The sequence below is a fragment of the Leuciscus leuciscus genome (assembly GCF_965113295.1).
Source record: "Leuciscus leuciscus genome assembly, chromosome: 21".
Classification (NCBI taxonomy): domain Eukaryota; kingdom Metazoa; phylum Chordata; class Actinopteri; order Cypriniformes; family Leuciscidae; genus Leuciscus; species Leuciscus leuciscus.
This window is the reverse complement of record NC_138745.1, coordinates 7948932-7967444: the sequence shown is the minus strand read 5'-3', so window position 1 is coordinate 7967444 and position 18513 is coordinate 7948932. Positions and strand designations below refer to the sequence as shown.

Sequence of the window (18513 nt, the reverse complement as noted above, 5' to 3'; positions counted from 1 at the left end):
TTGGCGGAAAACATTGTTTACAAACGCCTCTCATTAAATTTCTAGTGAATTGCGGTAATCGTCTTTATATACTGTCTATGTAATCGTCAACTATGCAATGTGGAAATAATCTGTAACTGGGTTATGGGTTCCTACACTCGATCATGACATAGCATAAGTGTTTTGAAAGTAGTTCTGCTTACCGCAGGCTCTACACTTTCTCATCTCTCTCCTGATCCTCCTCACTATCATCATCATCACAGGAGCTGATGAAGGGCAGAAAACATATATTTTGACACATTTTACTGTGTCTGCTTTAAGGGCCTGGTTCAATTTTTTCACGCTATTTCTCTGCACAATCCTTGCGTTTCTTCTCCATCTCGCAGACTACTTTGACAGATACAACTGAAACTGCTGTACGCGCGCTCACCAGTTTAAAGTTGTGATTGGGCCAGCCCAGTGTCAATCAAGAAAAGAACCAATGGGCCGCTGATCTACGTGTTTCATGGGCTGGTCTGTCAGAAAAAAATAAATAACACTGACTTTTTTTGACCACTGACTGCATTACACCGGCACAAACCCAGCGCCGCCAATTAAGCAAAACAAAACAAAACGAATGGGCCGCCGATGTACAAATTTTATGGGCCGTAAAAAAAAAAAAAAAAATAGAAAAATAATAAAAAAAATGATGTATGAGTATGAGATGTATCGGCCCAAAAAGCACGTCGGCCCACCGGGCAAATGCCCGGTATGCCCGATGGCCAGTCCAGCCCTGCTGTCTGGTTATCGACATTCTTCAAAATATATTCTTTTGTGTTCATCAGAAGAAAGAAATTCATACAGGATTGAAACAGTTTAAAGGTGAGTAAATGATTTTCATTTTTGGGTGAACTATATCCCTTTAATGAAAGATGCAGTGTGTTTGGCTTCTTCAAAAAGCAAGGAACAAGACAGTATTGCACTATTGCATTGCACTATGAGTGGAGTAAAGTTAAGTCTCTGTTAAACTGCCACCATGTCTTTATTAGTTATTTGTAACATTACAGAATTAATTAATTTACGTATTGTTAAGGTCAATATAGACTAAAAACCTTAATACATTATCCTATTAGTTTCCTGATTCCTCCGCCTATTTAGCTTATTTATTTAGAAAATTAATTTTCTATGGTTATATACGGCTGAAACAGGTAGCCTAGTGCATCATCCCAAAATTTTCAACATCAACATTTTAATATAATTATAGTCAAATAATGTTTTTTTGAGGAGCTGGGGTAGTGCACTATATAGGCCCCTGTGGCGCGGCCTAAGCTTTTGTCCTTAATGGCATTTTTTACTTACATTACTTTTACTTTTATACTTTAAGTAGTTTTGAAACCAGAACTTTTATACTTTTACTTGAGTAAAAAGCTTGAGTTGATACTTCAACTTCTACAGAAGTCTTTTTAAACCCTAGTATCTATACTTCTACTTGAGTAATGAATGTGAATACTTTTGACACCTCTGTGTGTTATACATAAAGATTAATCAGTATTTTGGCAAATGATGTGGGCATGTTTGAATGTACTTTTACAACAATTGTTTAGAACACGTAAAACTGCGCAGCGTTATCACAACAACGAATTCAACAAATACAGTAACATCTATGATAACCAATGTAGTATTAAACCTTACTTTTCTTGCGGTTAATTCATTTTAATGAAATAAAAGTGTGATGAGGTTTAAGAGTCAGGAAGGAAGAAGACAGGGGTCGGCGTGACTGGGACTCGTACTTTATTAAAATAAAGCAAAACAAACAAAAGCAGCGCACAACGCGCATTCACCGTGGCAACCGCGACGGCACAAAACAGTTCAAAAATGAGAGCTCGGATCCACCGGTTTTCTTCCTCTGCGTCCAATTTTCTCTCCAGTCTCTCTCTCGTTCCAGCGCGGCTTATAAGCTCTCCACGCCAATAATACTTTGCACTTGATCTACTTGCTCGTCTCTTCTCTCTCCCGTTACAGACCGCGCTGAACCACGCCCCCCTCGCCACAAAAAGCATGTCATTAAACGCAACATTTATAAAAATAGAACTTAGCCTCATCCATGAACATGATTTTTCGATTCCCGTCTGACTGATTTACATCCACGGTGGAGTTTAAAACGACAGTTCCCATCATTCCACGCTCCTTCACATCGTCATCAAGCTACGCCGTTGTTGTTGTTTGGAATGTAGCGCCCTCTAGCGGCAAAAAAATTCTTGCATATTGTACCTTTAATGGCCAATTTGCAGGGGATAAGAAATCTCAGTAAAACTAGCTGAAGTGGGAGGGGTAACACAATTTACACACCGCCATCACCTTCCTGTCACTATGCGCATATTATGTTGCTTCCTGATATCACGTGTGCAAACACATATAATCTATATACAGCATAACCTATATATAACAGTTAGGTCAGATCGATCGATTTATTAATTAAATTAATTCAATACTGATTGGATTCTGTTGGTAATAGGCACTTTCCTAAAGCTAAAAGAAGTTTTGCGCCTCTAAGTGCTTTCGACCTTCTTTTTGATATGAATGGTATATATGCGGAAAACACTTTTTTTGAGGTTTGCCTCAGTTTTGATGTCCCACCACCTAGAACGTTACTGAATGCTTTTTCATGCGCCTCCACAATTGAAAAAACACGGAAATGTAAATAATGACGGAATATTTATGTACATACAGTATTTACAGCGGGTCTATTCGCACTAGATTAGTATTATGAGGTAATTTTTACAGACCTTTTTACAGAAGGTAAAGGTCACCGTAATCTTTACTGACATTGTCCATAATGATTACTGAGATGGCACATTCAAACGGGACTAAAATCACTGAGAAGCTCTGGTAATAATTACTTTACCCCACCTCTCCATGTTAAACTAATCCAGTCCGAATAGGGCTTTTGGCTCTTTGTATGGAACACAAAAGATGCTGTTAAAAGTGTTGTTGCCTAGTTCTGCATACACCACAGGGGGACCTCATACCATTCATCTCAGGTAACTGTGCCTAAAGGCAAGAGAAGTGCAAGGTAGTCTGAAAAGGTTTTTGGCATCACTGCATTTTTCCCCAAGTAAAATTTTACTTTTTCCTCTCTATACTTAATGATTGATACTCTCCGCAGTAGCCAATTTGCCATCTGTTGCCATCAAAAAAAGTTAACGATTGCTAAAATAAAATGCATGACTCACTGTGCTGTTGTCTTAAAATGAATGTATGTGAATTGCTTGTCCCATTTATTGGCATATTTTTATATTCAATTACAAGGAAAGCTAACCTTTTCCAATAGTACTCAATATCTAATATTGCTATTAATTTTTTGTTTGGTTAGCTGAACAAGACTGTGTTGGTATGATATTTCAACATGTGAATGTGGGAACACTCAAAAAATAGGCTTCCAATTAGGCATCCATACTGTTATATCCATACAAGTGTAGCATATACTGTAATCCAAATCATTGTTTTGAGTATAGGCAGGGTTACGAACTTTGTTAGCCAGGCTGGAGTGAGATTTTGATGACATTGGTGAATCAATGCCATGCCCTTATTTGAGATTTTAAGGATGCAACATTTTTCATTTTGCCACAATAATGCAAATTACCCAAAATACTTCAGCCTAATATTGTACAAGATGCACTTTTTAGAACCTATTAACTTTACCTATCACATATGCTGGTTAGCTAGCTAAGATTGCTAGGCAGTCAGATTTTTTATTGACTAATTTAAAAGAAAAAAGTGTATTTGCTAATGCTACTGCAAAAGGTGTAGTAGATAAATGTTATATTATTAAAAAAAATTGTTGTATACAATATATACTTATTTTTCCAGTTTAAAAAAAGCAGAAAGGCATATTTAAAATAGTAACGCAAATAGTTTAGTTTCTGTTTAAAACGCAAAATTATAGATAACAAGGATAAACAAAGGTGCAATCTAAAAACACACACATTCAGTCCTCTGAATACAGTAGTAGGCCTGTAAGCCCTGTAGGCAATGTAGGCCCTATAAAGGAATCTTTATAGGTCCCATGACATGCTACTTTTTGTAGGCTTTAATATAGTCATTAGTGGTCCCTAGTACTGTATCTGAAATCTCTTTCCAAAAATTCAGCCTCAGTGCAGAATTATAGCCACTTCAAGCCAGTCCCAGAATGAGCTTCCTTCAGACAGGCCGTTTCGGTGTCTGTAGCTTTAAATACTAATGAGGAGGAGAAAGGCGGCGCAAGGTGGAGGGTGGGTGTGGCCTTGACCATCTTGCGCAACGGTAACGTGGCGTGCATGTTTACGTTGGATATAGCAATGGCACGAAGACACGCAGTCTTTCAAGCATTTCAGTTTGACCCAGAATCTGATCCAGATGGAGAAGCAACGGATGAAGAAGTTGCAACTCAGCGGCTCCAACAGGACGTTTCCGAATGGTTAGTTTAAAATATTATGTCTGGATACGGTACTTTATTCGGATGGTTTACAGTTATTATCATGTAGCTAACGCGAACCTACTGTTGCCTTTTCATGAGAGATCTGTAACGTCTGTATTTATCTTATTACAATTACATCAAGCTCTGCGATCTTGAAATGCGGATATCGCGCGCGCCATATAACCAACAGGAAAACGGTTATCCAAATAACAAAGACGTGTACAACACTCGCGTTACAGTGTGTGTATTCACACACATAAACCGCATAGCTGCATAGCTAATGTTACAGCCACATTCTACGTGTAAAATCTAGGTAACCATAAAGCAACACACTTATATATCATTAGTTGTCCGAGGTGTGTAGCTGAGCCAAAGAGAGTGATCCAGACTTTAGTTTCAGACGTTCAGCAAGCCCAGCTCTGTATTGACCCTTCGGTGTTCATTTGTACATCCAATTATTGAGCAATTGTTATGCTTCGCTCGCTCAAAAGCCATGATATCTCTCGTGGACAAACTAAAATCGCGCGCGCGCGTTCCTACTTCCTAGCGCATTTTCTCATGGGCGGAAAATATTCTCTGGGCGGGCAAAGCAGAGACAGGGGAGGTAACATTTCCTCCTTATGACGTCATAAGGAGGAGATTCAAGATCAGTGCGTATGAGCCTCCATTTTCTCAAAGGCAGAGAAAGATAGCAAAAGCTCGATTTACACCGATTGAAATTTTTAGAAACTTGGGGACCATATACAGGCTAGGGGAACTCATGTTAATGTTAAAAAACCTCAGAAAGTGAAAATTTCATGTCATGGGACCTTTAAGTCCCTGTTACAGTTAGTGTTATAAAAATATAATTTCTTGTGTAAATTTTATGATGCACGAAAGTGCATATCTGAATAAACATTATTATTCTCTTTCTTTGTTACACTTTGATTCAGTGTAGTTGGAGGATATAAAACATGTTTGATATTTGAAGCAAATTTTAGAACACATCGTTTTCATTTGTCATGCATCTCCTAGCAACTAGACGGATGTTTCTGCATTGGTTTGTTGTGTTTGGAATGACAGGTAAGTCTGGTAGTGTGTGAAGATCCTCAGTCATTTAGTGCATGATATCCAGTATTTTTCTGTACCATTTACAGAGTCGGCAAGTGTATGATGCCTAGTGTTTTAAAATTTGTTCAGATTTTGAAAGTGTAGTGCATTACAGCCTTCAGAGTTTGAGCAATTTTTGGTACTTTATATTTAAGTTAAAGAGGTGTAAAGATGCTGTGCAGCAAAGCCACAGAAGGATGACTATATCCTTAAAAAAGAGTCTCCCTTTGTCCACACTTAACCAGTGATGGACATCACTTTGGTAAGATGGTGCAGTGCACTTTGAGTCCTCAGACTCAACCTGACAAGCATATTTTCCAACTGAATTTGCTGTAAACCTCAATCTCTCAGAGAGAATAAATTAAATAAATGCACTTAAAAAAGGCTATATACGCCCTTATAAATCTTCTTGCGCATATTTAAACACGCAAGTGGTTTCGCATATTGACAACCTCTCACAAAGTCATCAACCTTTATATTTTTAGGTCCGCGAATTGAATTAATCAACATTTGCCTGAAAAACCAAGAACATGGTAAAAATAAATATATTTTTTTCTTTTTGCTCCAAAGCAGAGACTTCAGTCAGAAAGGCAATTAAAAGGAACAGGCTCTTATGCCTTTACAGCTGCATGGGCAATTTTTGCAGAAACCTTTGACTTACAGCAGTTCTTTACTGCTGCGGTTTTGTTGCCTAGTCTTTAATTGTGCTTAGATAAGTCTTGACACCAAATTGTGGAAAAGCAAGCTAATTGCCATTGAAGCAGAGAGGGTAAATTAAGCTGGATTTTAGATTCTTTTGCAGTAAACACAAACGAGAGCGTTTGAAAGCAGCGTCAATCAGCAGGTACCAAATATACCCGGTACTCGTACTGCTAAAATGCTGGTACCGTCAACGTTTAACAATCCTATATTTGCAGCGATATACTGTTAGTGAACATCCCAACATGATCTCATGCAATTTGTAACTATTTCACATTTTGCCGAATCTCATTTGTCCATCTTCATACGATCTGTTTACGCCCCAGTGACGAGTATGTTTAGGTTATTGGTTATTATGTTCTAACAATCGTACATTTTTATATTATTCACATTGTACGAATTCATACAAAGTTGCTTCCTCGTAACATTTTCCCGTGAGATTAGGTTGAACCTATTTGATACAATATTAAACAAAAAAACATGTGTCAGTCTCACTTTCAAATAAAACTAAAACTTCAGTTCATATTATAAAGCAGCTCTCCAGTTTTTTTTTTTTTTATGTTTTTACTCGCAGATGTATGACCTTGACTGACTGAACAGAAGAAATTAACTGGAGAAGATTTCTATGTAAAATAAAAAAAAGGTGTAGTATCAGCACACACACCTATTACTAATCGCCACGGATCAATGGTAGTTCAAATGTGTTTACCAGTCAAGTTCTCTTGGCAAGATGTTTCAAACTCTGGCCTGATTTTGTTTGTCTGATTTGGCCCTTTAAGACTGACTCCTTGACTACTTGTTCAAATAACCCAAGAATAGTCTGTGTAGTTTTGCACATTTTTAAGAAAAATACTAGAATAGAAATTTACTGAAATTTGCCATTATGCTGCCAGGCCTAAAGAACATAAAATTATTTATTTATCGTGCATTTATTTATCATTAAACAGTCACTTGTCTCACTCCCTTCCCCACAGAGGTGACAGTTGGCCACACTATCAGGTGAATAAACCAATGCTGTGGTGAATAACTCAATATAAAAGCTGGGTTAAGGTTAGTTCTGATCACAATCCAGCAAAACATCTTAAATATCTTAAAAATAAAAATATGAAAGAGATAATCACCATGGGAAATAGATTTAATAATATCTATATTAAATGTATTCAAGATTTCAGAAATTCTCCATGTTCGCTCTGCCTGCAATAATTGAAGCTTTCAAATGAGTGTCAGTCTCAGGCTTGGTCTTGGTACATCCTGAGTTATGGCCAATTAGATGTGAGAATCACTTAATTGTCCAGTGGACACTGAATCCACACTTTTGTGTGAGAGGCGGATACATTAAAACTACCCCCTGGAGTCTCTCTAATGGGAGCAACACAAATTAAGAACCATGTCTTCAATCATATAAATGCTTGGCTTTCTCTCAGAGGACAAAGCCATGGACACTATTTTCTTCTATTGCTGAACACATCAAGAGGAAGGTGAAACTGACAGATTTTAAGATAAAAATCATCAAGGCTTTTAAAACATTGGGATGTTCCGTGGCCAAGTTGAGTGGATGTGATGCCTCACAAGTTTAAAAGGGATAGTTCACCCAAATTAACTTTTTGTCATTATTTACTTACCTCCATGTCATTCTAAAAGATGTTAAGTGAACTAAAGACAGGACATACTGTACATTTTGTAATAAAAATAATAATATATATATATATATATATATATATATATATTTTTTTTTTTTTTTTTATTTTATTTTTTTTTAAACGGACATGTGACCTTTGGTGTTGACCTAAAAAAGAAAGAAAGAAAAAGAAAAAGCAGTATTTATTGATCAGCCATTTTATTCACCTTAACTTTGAATGGCTATGGTTACTTGATTTTGATTATTTACAATTTAGCATTCCTCATTGAGTCTGGTTAAATGGCTGCATTAATCGTTTTAAGAGCAATAACCTTCGTTTGGTGAAATGTGTAAGATAGGTTGAGTAAAACAAAATAATGCAACCCTGTATCACATGAAATACGTTCTGAGGAAACTATTTTGCAAATCGCAATTACGTTACATGCCAACATATAAGCAGTGCTATTACGTTGGTCCTTAACCTAATATAAGCAGTGCTATTACGTTGGTCCTTAACCTAATATAGCCAATCTATTGCAGTGCTATATTACGTTTGTCCTGAACATAATAAATCCAAAGCAGGTTTCGTAGCATCTAATGCTGTTCATTTTGTTTTAATTATTTACTCCCTTTTTTCTCATTGGGCTACAAAATATTATCTATGCCAGGGCGAGTCAAATGGCGGCACCCAGATAATTTTTATCTGGCCCTTAAACTTGTTTTTGATGATTAAAACCCCTCGCAATCTGATATCAAAGTCCCCGCAAATGTTTAGCGCGTTCAGCGGTGATTTTAACAACGCACGCGATCATTCAGCGGTGAGTTTAACAACCGAGTCTCACGGCAGTTCGTGATATGGTCACGTAATTTAATCTATTGATTCGTGCCACGGACACGTTTATTTCGTTATTTATTTTTATTTTTTTAAACTAATGTATTTTCAATGGGAAGCGTCTTTCGTGATAACAGCATGATTCTTTGCAGCAGAGAAGCTGTTTAATCAACATTTATTCACGAGATCTTATGTATTTTTATGTATTTTTTTAATGTTATTATTTCGATCTTATTGCCGGGGAAGCTGGATTGCTTTGCTGTTTATTGATATTTTTAAAATTATATTTTATCAGTAGGAAATCGCGCTGAAGAAGTCTCGTTCCGAACACATCGCGATATTTGGCATCAGTTCACGTGTGTCAGATGTTGGTAAGTAAATAAATACCTAAATACGCTGTCCTATAATGTGTGATATCATGTCTTTTCTGTTTGTCGATATTAATCTGCCATTATATCTGCCATCTCCACGGAGACTTTGCGTTTCATTGCTTTCTAATTCAAAACAGGGTGATTAACACTGCCTGTCACGTGACGTGCTATAGGCCTAGATATTCATATCAGATTAAAAATAGTACAATTATTTCCAAAGTTGTATTTGTAGTAGAAGCACAGTAAAAACAACACTTACCATGCTTTTACCACAGTAACATTAGTTTTACTGTGATAAGTGTAGTAAAAAGACTGTAATCACAAAACTTACCATGCTTTTACAGTACCACACTATTTGTAGTTTTAATGTGGTACTTATTGTAAATGCACAGTAACCACAACACTTACCATGCTTTTACCACAGTAACCATAGTTTTACTGTGATTGGTTTAGTAAAGGACAGTCATCACAAAACTTACCATGCTTTTACCTCAGTATTGATTGATAGTTTTAAAGTGATATTTGTTGTAAATGCATATTAACCACAACACTTGCCATGTTTGTAAGGCTTTATAATGTAACATCCAATATTTGTAAGGTATATCAGTACTTTTTCCTTTAAATAATCCTATATATTATACATAATGATATTTTCCTTTCTCTTTTTTCAGCTGAAAAGACCAAAAGGGCCTTTCGGACTCAGTCAGCCCATTATTGTTGGAGGAGAAGTAAACGGAGGAGACGGACAGCTTCAAAGGCAAATATTCGCAATGGTATGTGTGTGTTGGTTTTAACCCTAAATCAAACATTTTATCAAGCATTTGTTGTTTCTTAAAACTTTTCTCACAAAACCCATAGCCCAATCAGTACAAACAGAGACTGAAAGTCTTGATATTTCACAAGATTTAACAAGTTGTCAAATTCGTATGATACTCGTACATATTTGTATACTTGTACACAATCCTGCAGCTTTTACTCTTAGTGCTGTCATTGGCTACTGCCTCAATTCCTGTACATATTTATCGCGATATTTGTAAATCAGTTGCGCCCCTTCTTGGAAAGTTGTCGGATGTCACACACACTGTCAGAAAGTTTATATTAATTGTAAATTGGACCCTGTCTGTTTATGTTCCAGTAATACATGATGTCTCTCCACACCTCATAACCTACCTCTGTTTGCAAGAGTGGAAAAGCTTATCTGACTTGTCACATGACATTAGATACTCGATTATTTTGTCATAATCAGATCAGTTACACTGCTGATAACTGTCCCGTTTGCATGTAAATCATTTTCATGATTATTGCTTGCTATTAAAGACATACTTTTATTCATAGAAATGCCCACATATCAGTGAACTTAATACATAAAAATGCTTTTAACATTTAATTATGCAACACTCTTTACAGAAAACATATCCTACAGTTATAAACTGACTATTTGCAAGTAATGTATTAAAATTACCTTCCTTTCTGTTTTGCAGGATTACTTAGTCCTTTTTTTTTAAAGCTTTACCAATATCAAACTCAACCCTCACAAGAGCTACTAGTGAGTCGCAGCGAATCTTGCCGTGATCAGCCCTTCCCAGGTGAAGTTTCTTAATATATCAGTATTTACTCATCAAATGTTCTCTCCTGAATCATATGGTAAATTAACTTATTTATAACTGTCTTAATTTGTGTTTCAAGAACAATAGAGTAAGTCGAGACTTTCTTGTTTTACAGCCGAGAAGGAAGACCAGTCCTTATATCAACGCAAGCTAATCGAATAAGTCCTTTGTTTCGGGTGAGGAAGGAACATCTGGTGCCCAAAGACGACAGAAAAGTGCGTGAGTCCATTGGTATGTCTTTTATTGAAACAATGCTGTAATATGTAGTACATAATTTGATGTTGACAATTTTACATTGTACAGGTTATCACTTGGTTTTTGACCAAGTGAAGCTCTTGAAACAATTGACAGAAGAGTATGTTGTCTGGAAAGAAATCAAGCATCCCTGGCAAAGGCTCAAAAGAGACCATGCCTTTCTAAAAAATCTTTTAAAATGTGTTGCTGTTGATATGGTTAAAACTGTTTTTGTTCAGTACTTAGCTTATATTATGTGCTGCAATATATATATATATATACTTCAATGTGTATATTATATAATGTACTGACTGCTGCTTTATAAATTTATGTAAGGAACAGGCAACTCTGGCCCTTTGCATTCTACTTTTTGAGGTTAGTTAAGAGTTAACCTCCAACCCTAATCAAGCACATCTGAAAATTTTAACCAAAGTCTTCAAGTTTACTTCTAGACAATAGGCAGTAAACCATCACTGCTTTAAATCATGCAGAACATAAGCTGACCCGACTGTCCATTAAACAACTTGGTTTCTGTTTTTTTGTTTTACTTTCAGACCAGGACTGGAGAACGCCTGACAATGGGATGTTGAGACTTCTTCTTCTGGTTGAGAAAAAGCTACACCACATCAGTGATCACATCTTCTGTTCTTCAACTGAACAAACTGTTTAGACGAGGAAGAAGAACACGATAGAGACATACAGGGAAGAACAAGAAACCAGTTTATCACAGCTAAACTGGTTTCTTGCTCTTCCCTGTATGTCTCTATTGTGTTCTTCTAATGAATCATTATTTTCCAACACAATATCAAATCTGTTTTCTGTAGGTGACTGAATATGATTATCTGGCACTCGTTTTGTGGCTTCAGCAGCTGTGAATGGATTCAAATGATGTTAATGTATTTTTGAAGACACATTTTTATTTATCTTGAATCTCATTTGTCTTTATGCTACTTTATCAACTGTATGCTTTGTTCTCCAATAAAGTGTTGTTTAATAAAGTATGGTGACTATTTTGTTTTGAAAGTTGTGTTTGGTACAGTAAATATAAATTTTTATTTGAGACATTTTCATTTCTTATTTCTTTAAAAATAACTACATATAATTAATAACTTATAAATAACTAAATATAATTAATTACCATGATTTTTTTACTTGGAACATAAAAATTTAGATCTGGTTAATGATATTTGGGACAACAATGCAACAAAAGTTGCACATACTTGCATGTATGCCAGTTTGCAGTGAAATAAAAGGAAGCTATGTGAATAACAAGAGGCTGCAGTGGGCTATCTTGCTATAAATACTTAAAGCTTAATTGATGATGATCCATGTTGATCATTCTAGTATACTCTATATAGTATACTCTATATATCACTGATGTCAGGAATATAAGCAGCAAGAGGGGGTGAAAAGGAAATGTTGGCACTGTTTTTTTGTTGTTTTATTGAATGGTGCATTATCCTTGTGTAATAGTAATAGTATGTGTAGATCTGTGTAGATTATACTGTCCTTCCACCCCCAGGGGCCCAGCAATGGCCCCCAGAAGAGCAAACAAATGCACATTTCAAATGGCTGTAACTCAAAGTCTGGTTAGTGTATCAAAGAGAAAATTGGCTGGACAACTGCTTATACTATGTTTAATAAATAATGTTGGCCACAGTTTCCAGACATATATGGAAAGCTGGCATAAAGGTTATTTTTAAAGTGCTCACAGTAAAATATCAAATTTCAGCCTGTCCCTCATATATGTCATAAAGGTTTGCACAATGAACAAAATTAGATATCCAGTTGTCCATTAAATATATTATTTATTTAACATTTATTGTTTTATTACTAAACGTTTTAAACTACATTACCCACATATCTCTGTCATTCTATCAGTGGAACAGGAAGCATGGGCTGTGTAGTTCATTGAAATGTGCAGACATGCTTAGGGTTAGGGTTAGGATCTCGGTAAAGGAGTAATTTCTCACAACATAGAGACACTTTATAGTTAGCTTAATGTATAACTAACGTAATAATAACACCAAAACATACTTTGTAACATGAAGCGCCGTTTTATATGGGTTAAACGATTGTCCAATCACAGCGAGCTCTGCGAGAAGGTCACCGCCAATACAAACCCAGCTGAACAGATGCGTCACACTTACATGCCCATTTATGGTAAACGATGACAGATCTCTTCTGGTTCCGGCTGCAGGGATAGATACCTTAAATAAATTGTATTTAGGCTGTTAAACATGCATTCCTTCTAATTAAATTATAAAACTCATATTTAAAAACAAAAGACTCCTTTGTGTGGTTACCATCCAAAAACGAGTTCACATGATCAATGACACAAATTTGCATAGACTGATGCATAAATACATTTGAAAGAGAAACTTTTTTTCTAAGCAATGGCCTACAGCAGGGTAGTTTTGCAGTATTTTAATTAAAAATAATTACATGTACTAAAGTGCTTCTAACATTTACAGTGTATGTATAGTATATTAAAGGTATATCAATTATATTCAAATAAATGTAACAAAAGCACAATGAATGGACACCATTTTGAAAGCTTATTCCAATATTTAATGTCAAACTGTTTAAAGACAAATGTAGCGCCAAAACTACAGCACAACAGTATAAAAATCAGTTAATTAAATATCCAGATACAGGAGCAATCTATTATAGTGACACATACATTAACGTTAAAAAATTGCTATGATGAAGTTATATATTTACAAACCAAGAGATGAGGTTCAAGTTTGTTATGTGAACATACATTTGTTTCTTCGCTTTAAAGAACAAATAGGTAAAAACATAAGCACAACATTTTACATTCTCAACTTTCATTCTATATCCTTGTGATTATTGGTCACTTTTATTGTAACTATGCAATGAATATGTCCTTTAGCAAAACACCTGATGAGCACTGACACTTTTTTGAAAAAGGCATTAGGCAGACATCAAGTACAGTTTATGAAGCTGAAAAGAGAAAACAAAACGCTTTAACAATATGGAAAAAGATAAATCACTATTTTCAATATTGGTTCTGCATATATCAAAGAGATCCTGAGGAGGAGTGGGACTCCACATGAAGACTTTCAGAAACTGAGACAGAGCAAAGGGTGCACCTCGCTGGACACATCCTACGCATGCCCAAACAACAACACCCAAAGACAGTTAGGAAGTGGACACCACCAGGAGGATGCAGGAGACAGGGAAGTCCAAGGAAGACATGGAGACATGTTTCACGAAGACCTGAAGAATGTCAGTGTCCCATGGGAAGATGTGAAGAACTTGGCCACGGATCGAATACGTTGGAGGACACTTGTTGCCCAATGTGCCCAGCACAGGACTTGATGATGATGTTGTGAGTTTATCCATAACTGTGGGATATGTTTTCTGTAAAGAGTGTTGCATAATTAAATGTTAAGTTCACTGATATGTGGGCATTTCTATGAATAAAAGTATGTCTTTAATAGCAAGCAATAATCATGAAAATGATTTACATGCAAACGGGACAGTTATCAGCAGTGTAACTGATCTGATTATGACAAAAAATCGAGTATCTAATGTCATGTGACAAGTCAGATAAGCTTTTCCACTCTTGCAAACAGAGGTAGGTTATGAGGTGTGGAGAGACATCATGTATTACTGGAACATAAACAGACAGGGTCCAATTTACAATTAATATAAACTTTCTGACAGTGTGTGTGACATCCGACAACTTTCCAAGAAGGGGCGCAACTGATTTACAAATATCGCGATAAATATGTACAGGAATTGAGGCAGTAGCCAATGACAGCACTAAGAGTAAAAGCTGCAGGATTGTGTACGAGTATACAAATATGTACGAGTATCATACGAATTTGACAACTTGTTAAATCTTGTGAAATATCAAGACTTTCAGTCTCTGTTTGTACTGATTGGGCTATGGGTTTTGTGAGAAAAGTTTTAAGAAACAACAAATGCTTGATAAAATGTTTGATTTAGGGTTAAAACCAACACACACATACCATTGCGAATATTTGCCTTTGCAGCTTTCCGTCTCCTCCGTTTACTTCTCCTCCAACAATAATGGGCTGACTGAGTCCGAAAGGCCCTTTTGGTCTTTTCAGCTGAAAAAAGAGAAAAGAAAATATCATTATGTATAATATATAGGATTATTTAAAGGAAAAAGTACTGATATACCTTACAAATATTGGATGTTACATTATAAAGCCTTACAAACATGGCAAGTGTTGTGGTTAATATACATTTACAACAAATATCACTTTAAAACTATCAATCAATACTGAGGTAAAAGCATGGTAAGTTTTGTGATTACTGTCCTTTACTAAACCAATCACAGTAAAACTATGGTTACTGTGGTAAAAGCATGGTAAGTGTTGTGGTTACTGTGCATTTACAATAAGTACCACATTAAAACTACAAATAGTGTGGTACTGTAAAAGCATGGTAAGTTTTGTGATTACTGTCTTTTTACTACACTTATCACAGTAAAACTAATGTTACTGTGGTAAAAGCATGGTAAGTGTTGTTTTTACTGTGCTTCTACTACAAATACAACTTTGGAAATAATTGTACTATTTTTAATCTGATATGAATATCTAGGCCTATAGCACGTCACGTGACAGGCAGTGTTAATCACCCTGTTTTGAATTAGAAAGCAATGAAACGCAAAGTCTCCGTGGAGATGGCAGATATAATGGCAGATTAATATCGACAAACAGAAAAGACATGATATCACACATTATAGGACAGCGTATTTAGGTATTTATTTACTTACCAACATCTGACACACGTGAACTGATGCCAAATATCGCGATGTGTTCGGAACGAGACTTCTTCAGCGCGATTTCCTACTGATAAAATATAATTTTAAAAATATCAATAAACAGCAAAGCAATCCAGCTTCCCCGGCAATAAGATCGAAATAATAACATTAAAAAAATACATAAAAATACATAAGATCTCGTGAATAAATGTTGATTAAACAGCTTCTCTGCTGCAAAGAATCATGCTGTTATCACGAAAGACGCTTCCCATTGAAAATACATTAGTTTAAAAAAATAAAAATAAATAACGAAATAAACGTGTCCGTGGCACGAATCAATAGATTAAATTACGTGACCATATCACGAACTGCCGTGAGACTCGGTTGTTAAACTCACCGCTGAATGATCGCGTGCGTTGTTAAAATCACCGCTGAACGCGCTAAACATTTGCGGGGACTTTGATATCAGATTGCGAGGGGTTTTAATCATCAAAAACAAGTTTAAGGGCCAGATAAAAATTATCTGGGTGCCGCCATTTGACTCGCCCTGGCATAGATAATATTTTGTAGCCCAATGAGAAAAAAGGGAGTAAATAATTAAAACAAAATGAACAGCATTAGATGCTACGAAACCTGCTTTGGATTTATTATGTTCAGGACAAACGTAATATAGCACTGCAATAGATTGGCTATATTAGGTTAAGGACCAACGTAATAGCACTGCTTATATTAGGTTAAGGACCAACGTAATAGCACTGCTTATATGTTGGCATGTAACGTAATTGCGATTTGCAAAATAGTTTCCTCAGAACGTATTTCATGTGATACAGGGTTGAAATAATGACATGTAATCCTGAAATCATGGATATTTCATCAACTATTCGTCCATATTTTAAGAGCTGTTTCTGTCTGAAAGCTGTATGTTCTTTTCATTCTGTGTGAAATATTATATCCATAAGGAAAGTAAGACTTCTTTTTATTGTGAATGTATTTTTCTCTACTAATCCCATATTTGACACTCCTAATGATTATGCTTCACAAAGTTATAGTCTTATTTCTTCTTCAGCATTATCTCCCTTCTTTCTTCTTCTCCTGATTGCATCAGTTCGATCCAGTATCATTTGAAACTCTGCGCTGTCCCCAAAGTTCAATGTAGCCTCAAGTCTTTCCCCCTGCATCAGTCTTTTTTCACTTTGGCCTGTCACCCTCCATCTGAGTCAATCTGTCAAAGCAGACAGCGAACATTTAAAGCAGCCATTACGTTTAAAGGGACATATAAGGTAACAATAGGTTCAGCTTTGCCAAATACTATATCTTCCTTGTAACCTACCCATCATGTCTTTATTATGGGGTTGGATAATATATTCTTCGAATTACCAGTAGACATTTCCTACATTTCAGAATCATCAGATGTTACACTGACTTTTAAAAAAGTGAATGTCTTCTGATTCTTTGCCAGGCTCCCCCTAACACGTCTGGTCAAAAAACTTGTAGGGATTGTCTATTATAGTCTTTTAAAGACCCCATGAAATGGCTTGATAAGCTCAGTTATTTTTTTTCTTGTGATCACACATTTCCTTTTGAAATGATAATTTTGGTTGGACACATTGAATGACTCGTCCATTGTTTTTATTAAATAGACTTTAGTTTAACTCTTTCCCCGCCATTGACATCAATTTCTGTTATTTGTGAGAAAACGCTTACCCGCCACCCGTGTTTTCACTGTTATACATTATGGGGCGCTATGACACATCTTCTGAAAGATTACTGAATCTCCTGATCAAAACGCATGCGAAGAAGATACAGAAACAAGTGATCTTATGTGTAATCATATGCATATGTAAAATAACGTGATCACCTACATTAAACAGCATATAAATCAAAACTGCCAAGACTGTAAAAAATTACCTGTAGAATTTACAGGAATTTACAGGCAAAAAAGTAAAAAATAAAAAATGAAAACAATAAAATGCTGTTAATTGCTGTAAAATTGATTACAGTATAATACTGTAAAGCAATTTACAGTTAATTGCTGTATGTGAAATACAGTAATTTGTAGTTTTTTACAGTAACTTTGAAATAAGCTTGTAGTTTATTTTACAGCAATATTTTGTAATTTCTCTAAAGTACAGTATTTACCCGGCAACTAAAGTTGCCAATAGACCCTTTTTGCGTTGACGTCACAGCGTTAGCTGGAGGCTAAACAAAGGGAAAACTGGAGGTGGCCAATACAAACCAGCACAGATTCTGATACACAAGGAGTTTAAAATATCAAGTTCAAGTTCACTTTATTTGTATAGCACATTTACAACAGCCACTAGGCTGACCAAATTGCTTTACAGAACAACCAGATTAAAAGATAGTTAAACCTGCATAACAACACATAAAACACAAATAAAAGCAGCAAAGTTAAGTGAAACTGGCCCTGCCACCACAAAGGCATGCTCTCCTTTACGCTTGAGTCTATCGCAAGTAACTACCAGCAGAGCCTGGTCGTTGGATCTTAGGCTTCTGGAAGGAGTGTAGGGATGAACAAGTTCAGAGAGATAGGCAGGAGCTAAGTTATTTAGAGATTTAAAAACAAAGAGTAGAATTTTTAAATCTATTCTCTGTCTAACTGGCAGCCAGTGTAGAGATTTGAGAATCATATTTGCGACACTTATGTAGAAGTCTGGCCGCAGCATTTTGGACTAACTGAAGACAAGCAATTTGAAAACTTGATATACCTCAATATAAGGAATTACAGTAATCTAGCTGACACTTAATAAATGCATGAACATCCATTTCCAGAGTTTTCGGAGTGAGAAAGCCTTTGATTTTAGACAATAGACAAAGTTGGTAGAAACTGGAACTGATTACGGATGAGATATGTTTGTCAAATTTTAAA

At 35.9% G+C, this 18513-nt stretch overlaps 2 long non-coding RNA genes across 4 annotated transcripts in view; one reads left to right on the top strand and one right to left on the bottom strand.

The window, feature by feature from the left end:
• LOC309485002 overlaps positions 1–15891 on the bottom strand; it is a 102220-nt gene extending 86329 nt beyond the window's left edge. The window contains exons 1-3 of one of the 2 annotated variants that reach the window (XR_014201013.1): positions 15639–15891; positions 14866–14967; positions 13847–14251 (exon numbers count right to left, since the gene is read on the bottom strand). This is a non-coding gene — a long non-coding RNA (uncharacterized lncRNA). Of the gene's footprint in view, positions 1–13296; positions 14252–14865; positions 14968–15638 lie in introns of those variants that run through there. The other variant, XR_014201014.1, reaches the window with a different exon arrangement.
• Positions 8771–11876, top strand: LOC309484693. 2 transcript variants are annotated; one of them, XR_014200940.1, is made up of 5 exons: positions 8771–9023; positions 9695–9796; positions 10505–10609; positions 10746–10845; positions 11419–11876. It is a non-coding gene; the product is annotated as an uncharacterized lncRNA (long non-coding RNA). The 2 variants fall into 2 exon arrangements; XR_014200941.1 differs by having other exon boundaries at positions 10746–10861.
• Positions 15892–18513: the final 2622 nt, after the last annotated feature.